This window comes from Panicum virgatum, chromosome 9N, assembly GCF_016808335.1.
Source record: "Panicum virgatum strain AP13 chromosome 9N, P.virgatum_v5, whole genome shotgun sequence".
NCBI classification, from domain to species: Eukaryota; Viridiplantae; Streptophyta; class Magnoliopsida; order Poales; family Poaceae; genus Panicum; species Panicum virgatum.
This window is the reverse complement of record NC_053153.1, coordinates 61,122,821-61,128,911: the sequence shown is the minus strand read 5'-3', so window position 1 is coordinate 61,128,911 and position 6,091 is coordinate 61,122,821.

Genomic DNA, 6,091 nt, shown 5'->3' with positions numbered 1-6,091 from the left:
AACGCTCAATAAGTGCAAAAACGCAGGGGCTAAGACCTTACAAGTGGTCCGAACCAAAAAACCTACGGCAAAAAAGCGACTCGAAAGAATCGAAAGACGGATGCCAGAAAGGGGGGAGACGTTTTTTCTTTCCGAACCCTCGGCATCCATCATTCGACAAACCAATGAGACAACGCCGCGCAGATAAGGGGGGAGACGTTTTTCCAAGAACAAAATTTGCACGCATTGCCTCTTATGGCAACAATTTGTTACCCGAATGAAGCACAAACACCAAAGCAATAACGCACCAAAAGCACAAACCCCAAACCTTCGAAATAGGGACACCAACGAACCAAGTGCGAGAAAGGGGGGAGACGTTTTTCTTAAAATTCCTGTCGCACTTAACTCCTCGGGTCCTAACACCACTAACGAAGCCGAAGAATACAGGAAGCGTTTTAACAAAGTGTAACAAAGCACCTCGAAGGATGCACACATCAAAGCATCTCGAAGGATGCACTTATCAGAACATCCCGAAGGATGAGAACAAAGCATCTCAAGGGATGCACTTATCAAAGCATCTCGAAGGATGCACTCATCAAAGCATCTCAAAGGATGCACACATCAAAGTATCTCGAAGGATGCATACATCAAAGCATCTCGAAGGATGCACTTATCAGAACAGCCCGAAGGATGCGAACAAAGCATCTTGAAGGATGCACACATCAAAGCATCTCGAAGGATGCGCAGACCAAAGCATCTCGAAGAATGCGCACTTCAGAGCACCGCGAAGGATGAGAAGAAAGAATCTCGAAGGATGCATCCAGAAGGACATATCGAAGGATACGCACATAAAGGCAACACGAAAGGCGCAATAATGGGCATAGAAAGAATTTTATACACTTTGAAAAGCTCTGCGAAGGTAGCGTTCAGACAAAAAAATGAAAGTTACAGCGAATCACGACCGGACCAGCATAAGTACTCCGCAACGCTGCATCCAGGATGAGCAAGGCTGAAAGCCTCCCAGCTCATCAATACCCTAGCACTGTTTGCGTCCTGCAGTACGGGAATATTTACAAAAAATTCCAAGTCCTCAAAACAAATCCCCACAAGCTAATCTTTAGACCTGAGCCCCGGAAGAACCAGCAGCAACATTCCCCGAAGGAGATCTCCGATCCTCGGACATTCGATTATCCTCCGAAGGCCGATCAGGAGACGCCTCCTGCACCAAATAAACAAAACCAATCAAAAAAACAAACAAAAGACAAAGCGAAAGGTTGCTGAAAACAGCCCTACCTCAGCAGCTGCGGCCGCCAGAGTCCGAACAGCAACCTTCCCAGAAGTTTCCCAGAACCGCTCAAAAAATGCAGCCTTTAACTCTTGGATTTTTTACACCTCCACTGCCAAGCCTTCGTAGGGCACATAATGAAAACCATCGAGTCGGGCAAGATCAACTGCGCCGGCACGAAGAAGATTCCCAACAAGCCCCTCGAAGGAAATAGAGGCTGCGTTGTCATTTGCCACGCTCATCACCTCACCAAGGCCCTCGAATTCCGACATCAACTAGTCCAAAAGCAGAAAGGAAACTTGAAGACCTTCGACCGGCTCAGGCAAGGGCAAAGGCTCAGCTCCAAGGGCACCAAGAGCCTTCTTGTACTCTTGGTACACTCCTTCGGCCCGTCTGGCAACCTCGGGTATGACCCGCTCGAGTTCAACCATTCTAATCTGAACCCACTCCAACTCCGTGATCCTACTCTTAAGGTTAGCCTTCTCGTTCGCATCACCCTCCACGGTCCTCCGAAGGCTCTCCAGAACCTTCTCATTATCCGAAGCAACAGACTCTAGCCTCGAGCACCTGGCTTTCAGTTGCTGGTTCTCGTCCTTCAAAATGAGAATTTCAGCCTCAGCCTGCCGGAGCTTATCAGCCAAACCCAGTCTCTCGGTGGCACTCGGCACCCGAAGGTCCGCATCCGCTTTGGCCTTCTGCATCAAAGCTCGGCTGGCGTGGGCAAGCTTCTTGCTCAGCTCAGCAACAATGAAAGCAGCGTCAGAGGTAGACGCCTCTGCCACGGCTGCATCAAATCCTGAATAAAAAACAAAATCACCTTCGGAAACACTAAAAATTTACCAAGACACATAAAACAAGACCCCAAACCTTTCTCGGGAGGGAGAATCCCAGTCGCGCCAGGCCCGTGGATCACGGCCAAGAGCTACTGCATCGACGCCGATACAGCTGCACCAAATAACATAAGCAAAAACCCCTCGGAAGCGGCGAACGAGCCAGGAAATCAGGAAAAGCCAAGTAGGTGAAACTTACCAGACTCGTCGAAGGGCATCCCCTCCAAAACCTCCACCTCTTTGTCCGAAGGTGGAACAGAGGAACCTCCACGAGCATCCCCACCTCGGAGCGCCATCATCGTCTCACCTACCAAGATCTCCCCCTCTTCGATGTTCACCGCAAGAACAGGCTACGCGTCCTTCAGCGCCGGAGCCGAGTCCTTCAGAACATCGGCCGTCGAGGCAGCCCCCTTCGGCACGGGCGGCTTCGGAAGGTCCGCAGGCTTGGCCCCGGTCTTGACGAGGCTCTGAATCCTCCAGCGTTTCGTCGTACCTTCGGATGAACAATGAAGATTAATCAACGCTTTGGCCACCTCAACCCGACGGCTGGAACCGAAAAGTATGGTCCCGTACTCATCGCTAAGATCATAACGGGATCTAAAAAGCCTCCCTTCGGGAACTACAATCTCCCCGCCCACCGTCCCCATGAGCTCTTTCATAAATGAGGGCGTACCGCTGTCGCCCGAAGAAACCTCCTCATCTTGCGCCTTTCTCTTGGCGCTCTCAGCCCGCACAACAGAAACCTTCGTGCTCGAGGGTTTCCGACCGCGACCGCGCCCCCGCGTACTGGTAGCCCCGGAGCTCCCCGCCACCTCCACCTTAGCCTTCCCTCTGGACTTCGCCTCAGGAACCTCCGAACCCACGTTCCCCGGCGGCGTCATCCTTGGAACGGCGTTAGCCGGGACCGGCCGAGGCTCGTAAGCGACGCCCATCTCAGCTAGGCAACGATTCAACCGAAGGTTCCCTCCGCACACCTCCACCAAAGAATGGTACGCCTTTTTGTTCCATGGCCCCAAAATCTCCGCAGCCCGACGCTCTAGCTCATCAACAATAACCTCGTCACTGGCACCTTCGGGTCTCCGAAGTCCAAAAAACGGAGAGATCACATCGTACTTCAAGCCAACAAAGCGCTTGCGGTCGAACCTCAACGGAGACCAACCAGCAGCCAGTGGCCAAACCTTGGCAGCCAGAAATTCCTCGACAGCATCCCGGCCACCACAAACTTGGCAAGCTGTCATGAAAGCTTCCAGACACGACTTGAAGCCTGGCCCTCGCTTGCTGAAGGCAGGCTGATAAACGTGATCGAACATCTCAATGTCCGAAGCAAGAAGATACTTCTCCTCGCCAGAACCTTCGGGATCGGGGAAGCCAATCTTCGCGTAAAACCAGTATCCCAACCAGTTCCCCTCCCACTTATTCTTGTAAGCTGTCGAGATCATAACCTTCAACAGGCCGGTCCTTTTGTTCGGCTTACGAGGAACGAAGGTGCAGCAGCCATTCTGAACCTCGCTAAGCTCGGCATCATCATCTACATAGACCTTGCGAGGCTGGCAGTGCAACTGAAAAAGCTTGCAAAACGCATCCACAGACACCTCCCCTCCGAAGCTCCGCACTACCCACAGAAATTTGGACAGTGTAACAATCCCGTTCGGAGTGAAATGGTGTAGCTTCGCGTTGAATGGCTCCAAAAGCTTCGGCACTTTTGGGTCCATCGGAAGTCTAAGTCCCGCTATAAAAAAGTCCTTAAAGACCACAACCTCACCAGTCTCCGGTACAGGAATTAATTCTACCCCCGGAGGGCGACAAACCCCCTCGGCGAAATAGCCCTTCGTAACGTAGAAGTCTATCATGCTCTGAGATACGACAGATGGCTCGAAAAGCAGAGTCTTACGTTTCTCCGGAGCCATCAGTTCCGACACGTCCACAGAAACAGCAGAAAGGCTCTCGCCGGACAGCTGCTGAGAAGGCTGCGAACCACCCGCCTCTCCTTCGGAAGCTGGACCAGAGTCTGTACGGAGAACCGCCCTCTTAATGAATGCCATAACTACAAAAATAAATAAAAAACAAAGTCAAATTATAAACAAATACTCAAACGAACCTTCGATCAACCTCGCTGTCTGTTTAGTGCGAGCCATGAGCCGCAAAGCTACTTACACCGAGGAAAACAAGCAGCTTCAACGCGCACGAAACAAGAACCTTCGGACAAAACACTTTATAGCAAAAAGCGACGAAGGATAGCAAAGCTCGAGAGGGCACAGGTTTTGACCCCCCCCTCCTCCGCTTATATAGGCAGTGAAAAGGAACGGTTCCAGTGGTAAAAACGAGGAGACGGCAGCCCAAGCGGCGCAATCAGACAACGACACGTACACAACAAAAACAGACCGTTGCAGCCGACGGTTCGGGAGACGTTTTTCCTCGGGAGCTTCCCGAATGTTACACGCAATCTTCTTCATTAACAAGGGTTCGGACCATCGGCTTCGGACCTCGCCCTCGAGGGGCTACTATTGGGGATTGGACCTTCGGGTCAAGCCCTCACCCTCGGAAATACTCCCTAACCTGTTTGCAGGGCCACAACGAAATGGAGCCAAGCGTACCCGAAGATATCGGATGAACACTAAGGAGAGCAAGCTCGAAGACCATGACCTTCGGGCCGAAGGATATCACGTTCTGAAGGCCGAAGGTGACGGAAGGCTGCCCTGAAGCGCAAGCGCAAACACCAAGGCCTTCGGTCCGAAGGATACCGCCTCCACCGTGCCGAAGGTGACGAACGGCCACCCGGAAACATAAACTCGAAGATCAAGACCTTCGTTGATGGAATCTTCATGGCCCAAACCCTCGGAGGAACCCGAAGGTTATAGCAACCTTCATCGACTGAAGACATGTGAGTAAAACATGAATATGAAAGAAGGTCGGAGTTGTACACCTTCCGAATACGTGAGAAGGTCGGATTTGTAAACCTCTCACCTTGTAATTTTACCCCAGAACCGGCTAAGAGTGAGCTGTAAATGAATTGGGAGGGGGCAATTTAGGAAAACCTGGCCGAGGGCTAGGGGTATAAATAGCCCCTCTCTCTCCACAGTGTAAAAGGTTGAATTTTCTGATTATTATTGGAGAGTTCGACACATACTTTCACTTTCATCTTACTGTTCATGCTCCCTGTTTGGGCATCTAAGAAGCAAAGATCCCAACAGCTACGACTTCGTGGGACGACTTGGCTTGCAGCGGACCGTGCGGTGCGGTACATCGTCGAAAGACGGCGCAAGCAACTACCCTAGCTTCATAAGGCCAATGACTTTGTTGCTATCCGTGGTTGTGATATTTCCACCCTTATGCTAAGTGTTTTTTCTATTTGTGGTTATGCCACAAATTTGCCCATTTGCTTGGCCTTTGGAGTTGGTTTAGACCTAGTTTAGCTACGTGGTTTTAGCCCGGTTTCCCCAAATGAACCGAGCAATGTGGGTTTTGTCCCATTTTTCCTAAAAATGAGGCCTTTGATCTGTGGTCTGCCACAACTTTTGAATACAATTCAAGTGAGGATACTCTCCCCCCGTTGACCATACAAAAAAAATAGGGGCGACGACTTCAGTTCGACCGATAATACGTCTGTTTGTTTGTGATCTCCAAGTCGGTCCATGGACCGACTCCTCCGCCTCCACGTACCCTGATCGGAGCGCGCCAGCTACCTCCTGGCCGTGGGCCCCCTCTCGAGTAGCGCTATAAAAGAGAAAGGGAGCCGCCAGGGCACGGGTCCAAAGTTGATCGTGCCACTAGTCTCCCACGAAACCTCAGCTCCACCGATCTAAGAAGCACTGAAGTGAGGGGAAGGCATCGCAACCCCGTTGTCATTGACTCCACCAGCTTTGTAACCTCTTCCCCAGCGCGCTCTGGCCACCCGGCCGAGGTCTCCCCAATCTTGCCATCACGAACCACATACGGTTCCTTCACCAAGCACAAGTGAGTACCCGCCAGATCTTTTAGCCGATCCAAAGTACCTAAG